The sequence below is a fragment of the Rhamphochromis sp. 'chilingali' genome, assembly GCF_963969265.1.
Source record: "Rhamphochromis sp. 'chilingali' genome assembly, chromosome: 1".
In the NCBI taxonomy this organism is placed as follows: Eukaryota; Metazoa; Chordata; class Actinopteri; order Cichliformes; family Cichlidae; genus Rhamphochromis; species Rhamphochromis sp. 'chilingali'.
The window spans coordinates 43,271,946-43,290,447 of record NC_137929.1 but is presented as its reverse complement, the minus strand read 5'-3'; positions in this window follow the sequence as shown (position 1 = coordinate 43,290,447).

The following is an 18,502-nucleotide window of genomic DNA, read 5'->3' as shown; positions in this document are numbered from 1 at the left end:
TCATTCTCATATGTTAAAGCATTGTAGTCGGGATGGCAGATGATGTTTTCAAGTGTCACAGTAACTGCATTTGGAGTAATGAAGTGAGCAGCTGTCAGCACCCACTGGTCGGTGATTAGGGACCCTCCACAGGAAAAAAAAGCCAGCATTGGCTAAAGATGCCTGCCAGGGCCAACTTCCAGGGACTTCATCTTCACCTCCTACGATCCTGCCATTTTTATTAGCTCTGCCACATGCTGACAGAAGAAGACACAAAAGTTCAATAGTGAATACGATGATCAGCCTGGAACTGTAAATTACTAATACCATTTACACTGTAAATTTCAAAAGATTATGAAGGGAAGCAGCAACTACTCAAAAAAAGCTTTTCATTGTTTTAGTTGCCATCTTGGCACATATGTAGCTCAGACAACAACAGGTGTGGGTTTAAATAAAAATAAAATAAAAGACCCAGCCAAAATTGTTTTCTTGCTGAAACAAATGAGTTACAGTAATGTTTGTTAACTGTATTTACAGCACATCTGAAATGGGGAATCGTGCAAAATTGTTCTTGGATGCTTACCAGGATGCTGTGAATGAACATCTGAAAATTGGAACACAAAGACCGATATATCAAACCAGTGGTATTGCACGTCATTACTACTGAAATTCTATTTAAACCCAACTAATGTGAAATTACTTCACTTTAAAAAAAAAAATTATGTAAGTAATTAGTACTTACTTAATTAGTATCATTAACTACTATTACTTACAAATTTAAAAGAGAAATTAGATAATGAAATAGAGGTGACAAGAGCAGAACTTAAAAATGTCAAAAAATTATCTATCCTATCTTACAGAAATGTACAGGCAGGATACATTTCATAGTATCCAGAAATATATTTTTTAGAGTATAAAACTCTTTAACATCTGTAGTTAAACTTTTCACATTTCATGTGAAAAGTTTAACTACAGATTTTAAAAGTTTAACTACATTTTTCTTATGACATAGTTCACATTTCATGTGAACTATGTCATAAGAAAAATGTTTAACAATGCAAATACAACTTAAACTTTTCTCTCACCTTTGCCAAAAAGATTGATCATCACAGAGAAAAAGCACAGGAACCGTTGGAGGGCCATTGTTGATTATGCTGGCTATAGTTTGTTGGTTTCACCCACAGCCTGATGCACCCAGATCTGACCTTCCCCCCAATGACCACTGAAATAACAATAGTAACAAAAGATAAAGCAACAAGTTAAATAAGTCGGTCTGTGTGCCGATGTTTGATAAAAGCTCAAATGATTCACACATTCTTGGAAATACACACTGGGATTCATAGAAATTTTATGTAAGAGAAGAAACTATTCTAAAGGCTGTGGTTGGAGGTTGTTTTCTCCAGCCTGGAGGTGGATGTTGGTGTTACTATAAAATCTATCAACCTAACATGCATAATTTATGGCTTTAAAACATTAACTAGTATGCAAAATAAGTAAGCAAGTACGTTTTGATATTTTCATTTGTTTTTGGGTTTTTTTAGATTAAGGCAAAATAATTTTATTAAGGCTTGGCATGCTTGTAATACTGACAAACTCAATTGGTGCCACAAGTGAAAACAGCATACTGCACATACATACAGTCCCGATCAAACGTTTAAGATCGCGTGAAAAATGGCAAAAAAATCATATTTGCATGATTGTATCTAAATAAGATTCCAAGCAGAGCTTCAAAATGCAACAACAAGAAATGAGAGTGAGACAAAAAAAATTTAAGCATGCAATTTCTTGAAAACAACCCTTAAACAGAAACAGGCTATGAATCCACATTTCTGCACAGATTTGGCGTTTTAAAGGCATGTGATCTTAAACTTTTGATGAGCTGTAAAACAGCCTGTCTCAGTTCACGCATTCTTTTCAATAAATTGCATGCTCAAAAAAATATTTTGTCTCATTCCCATTTCTTCTTGTTGCATGTTGAAGCTCTACTTGGAACCTTATTAAGATCCAATTATGCAAAATATGATTTTTAGCTATTTTTTAAGTGGTCTTAAACTTTTGATCGGGACTGTACAACATATGTTGTAAACTTCTTTCAAAACCTGTATTGATGAAAGACCAAATTATGGTGAAAAATCCACCATATACACGTTTTTACTTTTGGCTCTAACAGCGGGCCTTGGATCACAGCTGGACTGGCCATCGGATATACAGGGCATTTGCCAGGTGGGCCAATTGTGATTTTTCTTTTTCATGGGCCGATGTTTTTTGTTCTTTTTATAACGGTATAACAATGAAAGGTGGTTGAGGAGCCAATTGGTCATGATTGACTCTGCGCTGGACCAATTACAGCTGAGGAGATCGAATGCACCCTTTTTTCCAACTTCACAAAATTCTTTCAGTTTTTTTTTTTTCAAATTGTAGACGGCATTTTTATATTTAGGTTAGTAAAAGGCCTTTTCACATCTAGTTTTACTTTTCAATTTAGTTTCATTTAACTAATAATAATGTTGGTTGGTAATGCTGATCATCCAACCAGAATATTTTAAATTAAAACTGAAATTTACCAAAATAACTGGTTTGTTCTTGTCATTCACACTAGTTCTGCCCTGCCAGTCTATGCATACTGCTAATGATATAAACATTAGTTTCAACATTATAACAAGTGTTCAAATAATATTGTAGATATGCCACACATTTTTCATAAATACAACACTGGTTTACTGTTATTCACTAGTTATTAAAAATTATTAACTGCAAACAAAGTCTCAATGGAAATGTAACTTTGAAGTTATCCATTATTAACATAACTTAGGGTTAAATATGTTACTGACTTTAGCACTATTTTAACTGTACTGAGTTTCCACTTGTGGATATGCATTAAAGTTTCAAAGAAAAGGCAAAAACCTAAAGAATCCCAAGTAACTAATCTCATTTTAATGTATCACTGGTTTGATATTTAAATGATAATAGAAAACAAAACTAAAAGAAACATAGTTGGTTGCAAGGAATATGGTGACGATCAAAACTAACCGTGCCTTGATCTAGGTCAGGAGTCGGCAACCTGCGGCTCCGGAGCCGCATGTGGCTCTTTTGTCCTTATACTGCGGCTCCGGGTGGTTTGGGAAAATAAATTAGAAGTATTTAGCTGAAGTGTATTTTATTTGTGTTTAGTTCTTTTTTTTAACTTGTAGTTCTAAATTGGAAGATTATTGTGATATTGAAATATAAAAATAAAATTGTATTTCGCTCAAAATAAGCGTCACACTTGCGGAAGCCAGTATACCTGCCGAAACGCCATGCATTTATCGAGACTTTCAACCCCAGGTAGGCCAATTATGGATCTTCAGATCCACATTACGTCAGCAGCCACCACCGTGAACCATGTTAAAAACAAACACCACTCACGCCTCATAGACGACAGCTTACAGTCCTGCGTAAAGATGAAAGTGACTTCGTTGCAGATGCTGTGCGCAGAGGTTCAGGAGCAGAAGTTCCATTGAAAACATACCACTGCAGACCCGGTGCTTTTCAGCATCTCTTTATTGACCACTTTTCACACACGGTTGTTGTACGCATACAGTCGGCTGTAGCTTTTCAGCTCACTGCCCGACACACACCAACACAACAGCAGAGAGAGCACAGACTTTAAGGTGGCGAGGCGTGATTGCGGGTGCCGCTCAGGTGCGTCCGACTCCCATGCAGCGGCGCTGCAGCCCCCCCGCCACACACATTAACCAGGTAAAATACATATTTAGGCAGAATTTTGCAAATATCTATTTTTCATCTTTTAGCAGCATAGTGCTTTTTTTCCAATTATTTTTTAAAAGTCAGGTCAAGGCTCCAAAAGCCCAAAGGCGATATAAGGGTGGCGGCTCACAACAGTTTTTGTTTGCTACATGGATCATTTTAGTTCAGCTGGGTGTCTTTCCTTTTGTTATATTTCTTTAAGAGTTCAAAATGTGTTAATTACATAAATAAAATGTAATTTTCTCATTAGCACTTCATGGATTTAATAAGCAACACACTTTAGTTATTCACACAAAGCATAAAGGTAAAAAAACAATATATGCAGTGTTATCTTCATTTTAGACGTATTTGCGGCTCCCAGTGTTTTCTTTTGCGTGGAAACCAGGTCCAAATGGCTCTTTGGGTCTTAAGGGTTGCAGACCCCTGATCTAGGTGATATTTTCTTTTGTGACCCACTCCTGTTGATATTGCATTTTCATTTTATTTAGAACCATTTTGATCACCTTTCCCATCTTGCAGCAACTTACTAGTATGATGCCAGTTGGGCTGATAAGTGATAAAGTCTGCTCTTGTTTTTGTGATTATTGTTTTACTCTGCCCATTCTTTGTTTAAGCTAGGTAATAAGAAAAATGTGCAGTAATTCAAATAAATGTCAGTCTTCCTCACCTTTGCATAAGAGAATGATGATCACAGAGAAACAGAACATCCGTGGAAGAACCATTGTTAACTACACCTAACTTTGACTTCATCTACTACATATACCTGCTCAGCTCCACCCACAGGATCATGTGACCTAAGATGGCCTTCACCAAGACAATTAAAATGAAATCTACAGCTGTTTTTGCTTTGTTGTTTATAGACACCTCAATCACCACACATATATGATCACCACACACACAGACATTCACATTTGTTCAGTATCAGCTGTGACGCCATTTAAAACGCCGTTTTCTTGAAATTATGCAGGGCACTCCTCATGGTTCCCTCATCCAATTACTTTTAACTCCTTTCACCCAATCAAGGAAGAAAGAAGTGCAGACCACACTAATTCATCACAGATTCGCCTTGCTACCTTTTCGGTACCAATGCTTGTCCCAGTATTCACTTGTATTATAATCCTACTATGCATTTTGATGTGTTTAACACATGATCAAGCAAACAAACGACAGAATACTTTACGTCTTACATCTTAGCAATAATATTCTGCCATCATGCACTACCGTTTCGTGCTAGTTCTGTTTACTTTTCTCTTCTTTTGTCTCCACTTTTTCCACCCATATTTGGAGGCCCTGCAGCTTCGTGACAGAGAACCGACATCCCAAGTAAGCTGAGGATGAAAAGACGGGGGTGTTGTTGCTGGAAAAGGAGACGTTATGTAATCATTGGAAATCCCTAATAAGATTGAGGAACTAATGACCCAGTCACAGAGGGAGTACGGGCAGTGTAGCATTACGATGCTAACAGAGTCCTGGCTAACACCGGACATGAATGTGGCGCTGCCTGGTTTCCAGCTGCTGCCGGTTCACAGGACGAGAGACAGCAGTGAGAGGAAAGGAGGGGGACTGGCAGTGTTTGTTAAATGACAGATGGTGTAACCATGGGTACATCGCTATGAAAGAATAGCTCTGCAACAGATACATTGAGCTGTTAGCTGTTAGCATGCGGGGAGGCAGTCTGTGACTCTCTGTGGTCAGCAGACTGCAAACCCAATCTCTGAGAGCCCTTTTTATAATATCAGGGGACTATAATGACACATCGCTCGACTCCACACTGTTGACCTTCCAACCATACATACATTGGGTAGACAGGTCAGCTTTAAAGAAAAACAGTAAAATGTACAACAGAATAGGGGAGTCGAGGAGAAAAATGATAACTCTACTCAGACTGAACTCCTGATAGGGGATCAGTGTGAGCATCCAGTCATGCGGCATGACTGCGCTGGTCCAGTCGACCTGCTGTCTGTATTGGGTAGGGGGCAAGCAGCAGAGGCCTTTGGAATGGGGGACGGGGGTGAGTGCGTAACTCTGGTAAATGGTAAATGGCCTGTATTTGTATAGCGCTTTACTAGTCCCTAAGGACCCCAAAGCGCTTTACACAACCAGTCATCCACCCATTCACACACACATTCACACACTGGTGATGGCAAGCTACATTGTAGCCACAGCCACCCTGGGGCACACTGACAGACGCGAGGCACCACCGGACCCTCTGACCACCAGTAGGCAACGGGTGAAGTGTCTTGCCCAAGGACACAACGACCGAGACTGTCCAAGCCAGGGCTCGAACCGGCAACCTTCCGATTACAAGGCGAACTCCCAACTCTTGAGCCACGATCGCCCGAACTCTGTACGTGCATGCATGTGTGTATGTGTCCTGTGTTCAGCTTGACAGAGTGACCTTCCAACCAGTAAAGTGAAAGTCAACAGTCCGCAGCCGATGCAGGTGACCTTGGGAGGATATGGGCATAGAGAGTCATAACACAGTCTCATGATCAAGAATCGGGCTCTCCTGAACCCAGGCTTCTCGTTGAGAAAGGGGTGCCAATTGTGTTGAGGGACCAGTTAATCAAATCAATATTCTTTAGGTTTTAGAGAACAAGACCGAGAGACTCCCTGAGGATTCAAGTTAGACGAGACTAGACAAGAGAAGCCAAGCAGGAAAGACAAGTTCAGAGCCAAAGCAAGAGGATCCGCTGGCACAAGTTGGATATGACAGTGCGCTTTTATTCACGAATGACTCAGCTCTGGGTGTTACTATGGATTTAATTTTTGATATTTTAAAAATCTATTCTTGTTAAACCCATATTGTATAACTAATTTGTTAAACTGAATAAAGTCTGTTCTTTCAAATATATGCTCCAAATATGTTATTTCTTTACAACTCCAAATAGGAAGTTAATTACATTATTGTTCTGTAGTATGTCAGGGTTGTTCCAAATGGGTGTACGTTTGCATGGGATAATTGAAACTTGGTCATGGAAACTCCCAACATGCTGTCAGAGAGGAGCTGATGTTGATGCTTTTAAAACATACATGTTGTTTTGATGTTGGATCTGATGAATAGCACATCTTTTATAGGGGAGAGATGATGAGCTGATGGAGCTCAGGCATGTGTCAGCCTCCCCACCACACCCTGAACCCACTGTTCCACCCCTCCCCTGCAGCTGAGCCACAAATCATACCCCGCCACAGTATGTTTTAACCACCCTGAGATAAATCGTAGCCTGTTGGCCAAGAAGTAGTGTTGAAAGTTAGGCAGATCAAATCCTCCTTTATCCTTGGCCGTTTGTCACATTGTTAAACTAAAATACGCAGGTTTATCTTTCCAAAGGAATTGGAACTGGAACTGACGATTCCAGAGAACTAAACCAGTGTGGCGATGGTTTACTTGGGATCACTGAGAATAAATAATTTATTCTTGGCAAGACCATCATTTTTATTGTAGCGACCCAAGTGATATGGGTAGAGATTTCCATCTAGCCAGATCATCTTCTACTTTCTTTAAGTATAGATAATTTAATGATTGCAAATCTACCCTCTGTGTCTACAGCTGTATTGAGTACTGTGAAATTATTAGAAATCTTAATATGCAAAAATATTACTCTTTGCCTAAAGTTATAGCAGGCTGAGAACACATTAGGAAACTCAGGTGTTTTAAGTTCATCTGTAGCTTTGGCAGGTCTACGAGTCTCTTGTAATAAAACAACATATGCCTGTAGTTTTTTTAAGCTTGTTAAATATCTTTAATTTCTTCTTTCTGGAGCCGGCTCCATGCATATTCACATGAGACAATCCTTAATGTGCCCCTAATTGTTTGTGTTTAACTAATGTTGGATGCTACATGTGACGTGTGTGCATGCTAACTTATATGAACTAGCATGTACATGCTTGTGTGTGTGTGTGTGTGTGTGTCCTATATGTCAGCGTGTGCTGTGAGGCTGTAGTGGATGTGCTGACGCTGAGTGCATGTGTGATCATGCCATGCAAATGTGTAAAGATCCAGGGTGTTGTGTGTCACTGCGTGGGAGAATAGGTGATCAGTGCAGTGAAAAAAGGGAGAGGGAAGAGACCTGTGAAAAAGGGCAAGTGGGAGGGATGAAACATAAAAAAAGAAATTGTGATTAATGTAACACTGCTGAGCCCTTCTGAATTTAGATGTGTCAGATCATGCGTCATTCCAGGATTTCTTTATGGAACTGGTCGTTCACGCTGAAGTCCGTTCATTTCAGCTCCCTGCAGCGACTCTTCACTTGCTCCTTTTGGTTGAAAAGATTAAATTTGGCCACAACAGGACGTGGTCTCCCAGCACCCGGCCTCTTAGCTCCGATACGATGGACTCTGTTGAAGCAGATGTTCTTAACTGTTTTTTAACTGTTGATTTAGTGTCCTCTCCAGGAGACTCTGGGATATCTGAAAAAAACAAGGTTATCTTTCATGCCACAGGCCTGAAGATCAATGACAGTCTCCTTCATTAATTTTTTTTTATTTCCTTCACCAAGATGGGTCACATTCTCAGTTAGAGACTTGACCAAGTCCCATATTGAGCCGTTTTCAGCAGCGAGTGTTTCCACCTGCTGTTGGCTTAATTCCAAGTATTCTCTCAGGGATTTTTTAAAAAATTATTTGGTATAACTGAAACTTAGAAAACATTTGTTTATTTTAGAGCCACCATTCACTTCGCAGCCTTATGCACTATTAATATACACGGGAAATACTTATAATACTACTATAATGCTTATAGTATAATACTTACATTAATACATATATTTTGATAGAAGAGCTTATATGTGTGCTATGTTTTAGTCACAAACAGAGCTTAAAAGATCACATTTTATCTTACTTTTATTTTTCTTGTCATATAAAATTTTCTAGATATTTGCTGTTAGTTATGTTCTTTTATCTTTTATTTAACAATGCAGACAAGTCACTTTATACTTGATAATAATAAGCTTGATGATACTGTCACTTGAAACCTTAAAACATGGATGATGACAGCAAGAGAGAGAGAGAGGGAGCAAAAAAAATATAGTGGCCATCCAATCAATAAAATAAAAAATAAAATAAAAAATAAAATAAAATAAAGCCAATGTAGCTTCTGTTTGCCTGCATTCCCTTATGGTGATTTCACATTATAAAGTAGTCTCTTACACTGTTATTAAATATGGATCTCCAGCCTGCATCCATGCACTTCATGGATGATTTTTGTGGTTTCCAGTAGCTTATGATATGAATAGTAGCATTTAACAGGGTACATATTACTCTAAGCATGGCTTGAATAGGCTGGTTTCTACTACAAATCTATTCTTTTTCATATAAAAGCAGCGCTCTTACTGGGCAAGTTTGCTTTGTGTATGGAGTGGAAAGGTGATTTTCCAGTGTCTGTATTGTCTGTATTCTACTTTAATTGCTTGAAGATTTGCGGCACTGCCTCTTTGTGTTTAGTTAATAAAACAATGTTGTGCATGTTTCTTCTCTTATGTGCTTGTATCCTTTCGGCGGGGACTGGTCTGCAGTGCCATACAGGGAAGGCGAACACACCTGCACGGCATCCGTGGACTTAAAATCTGTACTGGGTCCTATCATGTTGTTGTTGTTGATATTTGGTCAGCTGGCGGCTGAAATGCTGCAGCCGTGTGTGTGTTTCTGAACAGCAACCGTGCATAAAGTATGCTGGAAAGCAGTAAAATGTGATTTGGTCTGCCATGGATATATTACAGTGATGCCGAAACCCAGGAGGGGGGCGCGGCAGACCCAGGACCAGACCAGCAAAGGGAGGAGCTGGCAAAAAAGGTGGCCGAATTGGTGGCCACACACAAGGAGCAGGTGGCGGTGTATCGCTGCTGGGGGGAAGAGCCACAGGACTGATCCAAGCGCCACCTGCAGTTTATGGCAAGTCTGGCAGTTTGGGTTGGTTCCTGGCTGACACCGCCGCCACTACCACCGGCGTTCCCCAACAGTTCTGGCGGTGGAGGGCCACCCATGCCTGCCCGCAGTGTGCGATCAGCCAAGACGCAGCCTGCAGCTATATATGTCCCCACTCCACGGGTGGGAGAGGCTAGTGGCCAGCAGGTGCCTGCGCTGATCCCAGCACCGTGGAGTAACTACCGTGCATGCGACCTGCACCAGCAAGGAGCAGTGGAGGAGCCGGAGGTTCAGGAATGGAGGTTCCCATGCCAGGGGAGCCTGCACGTAAGCCCGAGGTCGGCCGGCGGGTCAGACCAGCCTCACCTCCACCAGAGGCTGTAGCGCCTCGTGGTCTCGCGTGCTGCATGCGCACCCGGCTGCCTGTGAGCCTCGGCTTGCCGACACCGCGCTGTGACTGCTTGCTACACGGTCGACCACCGGACCAGCTTCACCGTCGCTACTAGAGAAGTAGTTGGCCATCCGAGCTGTTATCGCCTGGTTGCTGGACCAAAGAATCGCCCCTGGCTCACACTGTTTTGTCAGCCACTGTAAGAGAAGGTTTTCATGGATACAACATGTTTTAACTTTTTACACAAATGTTGTCTTCAATTTGTCTTTATAGATTTATAGATTCATTTCAGTCATTTACAATAACTTGCCTTCAGGAACTCGGGGCGGACCTCATCCACACCAGGGGCTCTGCCACCAAGGAGTTCTTTAACTGCCTCAGTGACCTCACCCCTGGAAATTGGCGGGTCATCCCCCTCATCCCCACACTCTGCTTCCTGCTCAGAAGACGTGCCAGTGGGATTAAGGAGGTCCTTAAAGTATTCCTTCCACGCCCAACAATTTTCTCAGTCGAAGTCAGCAGTGCTCTGCCAGCACTATACACAGTGCAGGTAGAGCACCGCTTACCCCACCTGAGACGCCTGATGGTTTGCCAGAATCTCTTCGAGGCAGTCCGAAAGTCTTTTTCCATGGCCTCTCCGAACTCTTCCCACACCCGAGTTTTTGCTTCAGCCACTGCCTGAGCCGCATTCCGCTTGGCCTGTCGGTACCTGTCAGCTGCCTCCGGAGTTCCACAGGCTAACCAAGTCCAATAGGATCAACCGTTCCTCCCAATCACGCACCTCCAGGTCTCGCTGTCGTTACCCATGTGAGCATTAAAGTCTCCCAGTAGGACAACAGAGTCTCCAGGTGGAGCACCTTTCAGCACCCCACCCAGGGACTCTAAGAAGGCTGGGTACTCTGAACTGCCACTCAGCGCCTAAGCGCAGATGACAGTCAGGACCCATTCCCTGACCCTAAGGCGCAGGGAACAAACCCTCTTATCCACCTTGATCATTAATATGCAAATTCTCATGACCATTGATCAAAACCCACTGATCAATGGCCATGAGTACCATTGACAGAGATTTGGGCAATGGCTGCAACCACAGCATTGTAAGATGGTGAAAGATGTAACCTAAGGCCCCTTCCTCGATTCAGAGATGGTCTTTCCCTAATCACGTAAATGGCCTCCTTGATTCCACGCTCAAACCAGCGTTCCTCCGTGTCCAGGATGTGTTCATCCTCATCCTTGTAAGAGTGTCCACTTGCCTGTAGGTGTAAATAGGCTGCAGAGTCCTGGCCTGACGAGGTAGCTCTTCTGTGTAGTGCCATACGCTTTACCAGAGGTTGTGTGGTTTCCCCGATGTATAAATCCTGGCAATCCTCCTGGCACTTAACAGCGTACACTATGTTACTCTGTTTGTTTCAGGGGACCCGATCCTTGGGGTGGAGCAAGTTTTGGAGTGTTTTGGGGTTTAAAAGCCACGGAGACACGATGCTTAGAAAAAATGCATCTCAACTGTTCTCATACTCCTGGCACGTACAGGATCACTACAGGTTTTCACTTAGGCAGTGGTTGTCCTTCTCTCCTGGATCGGCTGGAGCTTTCTTTAGGCGCCTTCCGAGCTTTGACAAATGTCCAGCTGGGATAACCACATTTACTCAGGGCCTTTTTGATGTGATGTTCTTCTGCTTCCCTGACTGTGGGGATGGTGTTCGCTCTGTGTTGTAGCCTCCTGATGACACCCAGTTTATGCTCCAGTGGTTGATGAGAGTCAAACCTTAAATACTAATCCATATGCGTAGGCCACTTTTCATATCCTCCCTGGTGAATTTGATGTGTTGGTCCACCGATTTAATGTGATCTGTGAATTGTGGTAGGTCATGAGATTTGATTTTTTTTGGTTTTAGAATAGAATAGAATAGAATAGAATAGCTTTTTATTGTCAATGTTACAAGAACAATAAAACACAGTTTGGCATCTCTCAGTTGTGTGTAATACACAATAACATAAGTATTTACACAATAACACAGGCTTTAATATTTACACAAGAAAGATATGTACAAGTTATACATACACATGCATACGTACAGATACACCCATACATACTATCAATATACAATTGTACTTAGTAGTCAGTATAAGCTTTTAATGATATGTTTGCATATGATAGAATACTGCATGATGACCTTTTTATGACTTAGACTGTTGTCCACTACAAGACTTGTTTTATACATTCTTTCTCACAGCGATAATAGCTGAACAAGCTGTTATTATTTCACTCCTGCCAGGAAGAGGAGAGCTGGATACTTTTATCTGCACTCCCTAACAAGAAGAGGGGCCACGTCCTTCAGAATCACACACACACACACATACACCTACATACGCACATACATACGCACTAATATTCCTCTTTCTATGAATAGACGTATTCACTGTTGTATTATTTTTGTATAGAAATAAAGACAAGTGCACGAACAGAGCGCACATCACAGGGCTCCCACTCTGGTGTGAGCGTTCTGTGATCGCCCTTGCAAGTAAAAGCTGCAGCGTCTGTGTGTTTCTACCTTTAGATTCTTAGCTGAAGAAGTGTCTTTAGAATAAATCTCTTGACACATACATACACACAGACACATCTACACAGATATGGGAATTTGCATATTACTGATCAAGGAACTGACCTCCCAGCTGTTTTTTCCTTCATGTGTTTCAGTTCACTATCACCTACAGACCTTGTTCCCACAATACCAAACCCGACGCTCTCTCTCACCAATTCACCGCCTCCAAGGATTCTGCTTGTGACTCTCCCATCATCAACCATCCTCTGGTTTTCTTCAGCCCCTACCTACACCAAGCCGCCCCTGGTCTCATATTGCTGTCGACTTCATCACTGGTTTGCCACCTTTGTCAGGTAACTCTGTCATTCTGACCATCATTGATCATTTTTCTAAAGCTGCTCCCTTTGTTGCCCTCCCTAAGCTTCCTACGGCCCTAGAAACTGCCCGGCTCCGGACAAACCATGTCTTCCGTCTCCATGGAATCCCCGTTGACATAGTTTCAGACAGGGGCCCACAATTCACGTCATATGTCTGGAAGGTGTTTTGTTCCTCCCTGGGAGCTCAGGTCAGTCTTTCCTCTGGCTTTCATCCACAGACTAACAGCCAAACTGAGCGGGCCAATCAGGAGCTTGATGCGGCCCTCCGATGTGTGGCATCCACCCACCAGACCACCTGGAGCAAGCAACTTCCATGGATTGAGTACCCTCACAATGGCCTCACCTCCTCAGCCACCGGAGTGTCCCCTTTCGAGGCGTCCCTGGGCTTCCAACCACTTCTGTTCGCTGCCATTGAAGGTGATCATTTTGTGCCTTCTGTACAGCAGGTGTCAGCGCGCTCGGAGAGAGCCACACGAGATGCCCTTCTCCGCATAGTGGAGTGGAACAAATGCCTGGTGGACCGCCATAGGACCCTGCCACCGACTTACGCACCCGGACAAACGGTTTGGCTGTCAACCAGATTCATTCCGCTCAGATCTGAATCCAAGAAACTGTCTCCTACCTTTATTTGCCCATTCAAGATTGACTCTCTGGTTCACCCGGTAACAGTCTGCCTTAAGCTGCCCCAGAATATGCGGATTCACAATGTTTTCCACGTGTCGCAAGTGAAACCCTGTCTCTCCAGTCCTTTGTGCCCTCCTTCCAGACCCAGGTGTCAGGGGCCTGGGGCATGGTTTGTAATACCTGGTGGATTGGGAGGGCTGCGGGATGGAGGAGCGTTCATGGATCCCATGGGCGACACTTCTGGACAAGAACATGGTGCAGGCATTCCATGAGGCACACCCTGAGAAGACTGGAGGTCGCCGGGAGGCTCCCGTTGGGGGAGGGAGTACTGTCACGGTCTGGATGATCAGCAGGACGCCAATCACCAGCTTCTGCTTTTCTCTCTTTGTTCTCTCTTTCTCTCTCTCGTTGGTTAGAACTCATTGCGGGTTGACGCCCTCGGCCCATGCCCCTCGTAGGAAGAAACATCTGAGCCTCATTAGTGTGTCCAGTATTCAATCCAGGGAGCGACTACTGTTCTTATCGGGATTGTTGCATGACTCGCATTAGTGAAGTCAAGCTTCAGCAAGTGTTCTCTCATGTCTTAGTGCTTTGTATTAACAAGGGTTTCTTTTTGTACATACTCCCTGGATTGTTTCCTCTGTGTTTCCCGTGACAAGTGTCGGAGAGAGAGACTGATTTCGTGTGTGGATTGTTTGGAGAGGCACAATTGCTTTTTCTCCCGGATTTCCCTGGAGTCCTGTCCCCTCACCTTTTGTATATAGCCCAGGCCTGCACCTAAAGCTTCCGGTTGCGCCGTTAGATGGCTGCACCAACGAGAGCTCCCAGTCATCTCAGCAAAAATGTTATTATTTATTTTGTACTGCTTTCAATTTCTGTGCGCACAGCGCGATCATACACTCGGTATGACAGACAAACGCTTCTGGAGCTACGTTCGTCAGCCAGTTCGGACTTTACTGCGGGTTTCGACTCCGTGGACGCTCTGCTGCCTGGGATCCTTTGTTTACTCCCGCGACGTCGAGGGAAAACAAAGAGGGGGAAACGCGCCGGAGTTTTGTGCCGAACGCGACAGAGAAACAGCAAGCCACCTCTTCCCAGCATCCTGCTCGCGAATCTCCAGTCTCTGGACAACAAACTTGACGAGCTGCGTGCACGGATTAAACACCAACAAGACATCAGGAACTGCTGCGTTCTGGCCTTCACAGAGACATGGCTGGAGCCCAGTGTCCCCGACTGCGCCATTACTCCGGATGGATTCACTGTTTACCGGGGAGACTGAACGAAGGACTCAGGCAAGAAAAGGGGAGGAGGGGTGTGCTTTATGGTTAACTCCTTGTGGGCTAGAGATGTGTGTATCTTAAAAACTTACTGCTCTCAGAGTCTCGAGCTGCTGACCGTTAAAGTCAGGCCTTTTTACCTCCCGAGGGAGTTCAGCTCAGTTCTCCTCTCAGTTGTTTACATTCCCCCATATGCTGATAAAGCTGCTGCTATGGATGAACTGTATGACATCATTACTGAACTTGAGAACAAAAATCCAGAAGCTGCCTTTATTGTGCTGGGAGACTTCAACAGAGCCAACATGAAGAAGGTTCTCCCCAAATGCTATCAGCACATCTCCTTCCCCACAAGAGGTGATCAAACATTGGACCACTGTTACACTCCATTCAAAGTGTGCTACAAACCCCTCCCCCGCCCAGCTTTTGGTAAGGCAGACCATTGTTCCATACTGCTGCTGCCTGCGTACAGACAAAGACTGAAACAGGAAAAACCAGCTTCCAGGGTTATTTACAAATGGGACAGTGAGGCTGAGGAGGTCCTGCAGGACTGCTTTGACATAACTGACTGGCAGATATTTGTGGATGCAGCTGATGGCAACATCAATGAACTCACAGACTCTGTCATTGGATATATTGGAAAGTGCATGGATGATACCATCACAAAAACCACTGTCCACATATATCCAAATCAGAAACCCTGGGTAAATAAAGACGTTCGCGCCAAGCTAAAAGTGCGGACCTCTGCCTTTAACTCCAGGGATGCTGATGCATATAAAGCATCCAGGTACGACCTCCGAAAGTCCATAAAAAAGGCCAGAAAGGACTACAGGGACAAAATGGAGTCCAGCTACCACAGCTTTGACACCAGGCGACTGTGGAATGGACTGCGCTGCATCACTGACTACAAGAAGGTCAACACAGTCAGTGTTCAGCCCACTGCATCTCTTGCAGACGAGCTTAACAACTTCTATGCTCGTTTTGACGCAGACAACAGAGAGCAGATACTCTACCATCAGGAGGACAGTGAGGCTGCAACTCTAACTCTGAAAACAGAAGCTGTGAGATGGACCTTTAAAAAGGTAAATCCTCACAAAGCTCCAGGACCAGACGGCATCCCAGGCCGGCTACTCAGAGTGTGTGCAGACGAGCTGGCAGAGGTGTTCACCAACATCTTCAACCTCTCCCTGAGGCAGTCAGTGGTCCCCACGTCCCTCAAAGCATCCACCATCATTCCCGTTCCCCGAAAATCAGTGGTCTCCTGTCTGAATGACTACCGTCCTGTTGCACTGACATCCGTCATCATGAAGTGCCTGGAGCGGCTGGTCAAAGGTCATATCTGCTCCTCCCTCCCTGACACACTGGACCCTCTTCAGTTTGCCTATCGGACAAACAGAACCACAGAGGATGCCATCGCCCTGGCAACGCACACCACCCTCACTCACCTGGAAAAAGGGAATACATATGCAAGGATGCTCTTCATCGACTACAGCTCGGCATTTAACACCATCATCCCCTCAAAACTTGCCACGAAGCTCGTCGACCTCGGGCTGGGAACACCGATCTGCTGATGGATTCTAAACTTCCTCACAAACAGGCCCCAGGTGGTGAGAGTTGGTAAGCACACCTCCTCATCACTCATCCTAAACACAGGTACGCCACAGGGTTGTGTGCTTAGCCCCCTCCTATATTCCCTGTTCACACATGACTGTGTTGCTAAACAAGAGTCCAACATCATCATCAAGTTTGCGGATGACACAACCATCATAGGCCTCATCACAGACAACGATGAGACGGCCTATAGAGAGGAGGCGATGGCGCTGTACGAGTGGTGTCTGGAAAATAACCTGACTCTCAACATCAGCAAAACTAGAGAGATGATAGTGGACTACGGGAAACGACCAGTCAGAGAACACCAGCCCATCCACATCAACGGTGTCAAGGTCGAAAGGGTCAGCAGATTCAAGTTCCCTGGAGTCAACATCACTGAGGACTTCTCCTGGACCCTTCACACAGACACTGCTATCAGGAAAGCTCGCCAGCGGCTTTACTTCCTGAGGAGGCTTAGGAAGTTTAGCATGAATGCCAACATCACCTCAAATTTTTACAGGTGTGCAATTGAGAGCTTGCTGACAAGCTGCATCACAGTTTGGTACGGAAGCTGCTCTGCCAGCAGCCGTAAATCACTACAGAGGGCGGTGAAGGCAGCAGAGCACATCACTGGCACGAGGCTTCCTGCCATTCAGGACATTTATCTCCAGCGATGCCTCCGTAAAGCACACAGCATCATCAAGGACCACAGCCACCCAGCACATCAGCTGTTCTCCTTGTTACCATCTGGCAGACATTACAGGAGCCTGTCTGCTCGGACTACAAGACTTAAAAACAGTTTTACCACCAAGCCATACGACACCTCAACCACAACACTTAAACACACACAACTCAGCACTCAGAAGCTACCCTGCAGCTTCACAAGTACTCTGTTTAATCTGCACTGGTCACTCCACTTTATTGTCATTGATATTTATATTTAAAAGTGCAATACTGTAATTTTCTGCTGCTCATTCCTGTGCAATATCCCATCTGCCCTCCCGTCATATTTCTTTTCAAGATTTTCTTATTTAATCACTAGTGTACATATATTTATATTTATAGATACATATATATTTAGTCATCTTTTCTCTTTTACCATGTCTCTCTAATATTTTGCTCCTTACTATTTTTCTATTTTCTTTATTATTTTATTTTATTATATTTTTTCCTATTGTATCATGCTGCTGAGTGACTGCTGCTCGTCAAACACATTTCATTGCAATGTTGACCCTGTGCTAACTTGCATATGACAAATAAAACTGAAAACTAAAAACCTTTTTGTATACACACCTGGTGGACGTTTGTAAATAAATTCTCTTGTGTGCATCTGACCTCTGAGTCCTGCGTGTGAGTCCTCCATGTCAACCGTAACAGAACTACCTACCCTCTTCCTGTAACCACTTCCTGGGTCTCATTTCAGGGGCTCAGTATTTTTGTCACTGAGCAGTGACAAAATAATCTCATGATAGTCTTTCTGGTTTAGCAAAACCATGCATCTACCCTTGTCTGCCACAAGGATGATAATGTTGTTGTCATTACTAAGTGATGTGAGTGCCTTCCTCTCCTCCATGCTGATGTTGGATGCTAGGGGCTTTACATTGCTGAGACAGGCTGAAAAATTCGTCCGTAGTTGCTCTGCTTCCACGTCTGCAAAATTGTTATTTCAAATTGCTGTTTCTGTGGCTGTGTATAAGATTGGGGAAACCTGCAGTCAGCTGAGACTGAAGAAGTCACTTGGATAAGTGATGAAATTTTTCTCTCACTGAAAACGCTACGTCCAGATGAACAGAATCAACTTTTTGAGATTAATGGTGAAAAGCATAAGCCTGTGGTCAGGTCCGTTTCTAATGCCACACATACATATTTAATTTGTTTTTTGTTTTTGTTTTTTTCATTTTCTCATCTTCTCTTATTTTTCCATCATCGCATTAGAAAAAAATAGCAGACTTTCTGATACAAAAACTGATGGTACAAATGCTGTTAAATGTATGATGCTGGTTTAGCAATGCCTTCTCTATGAGGAAAAGTTATGTTGCACAATACGTTTCGAGGCACTCTAATGTAAAGAAAATATCTAGCTGGCAACATCAAGCTTGTGAATGATAGTCCTACCAA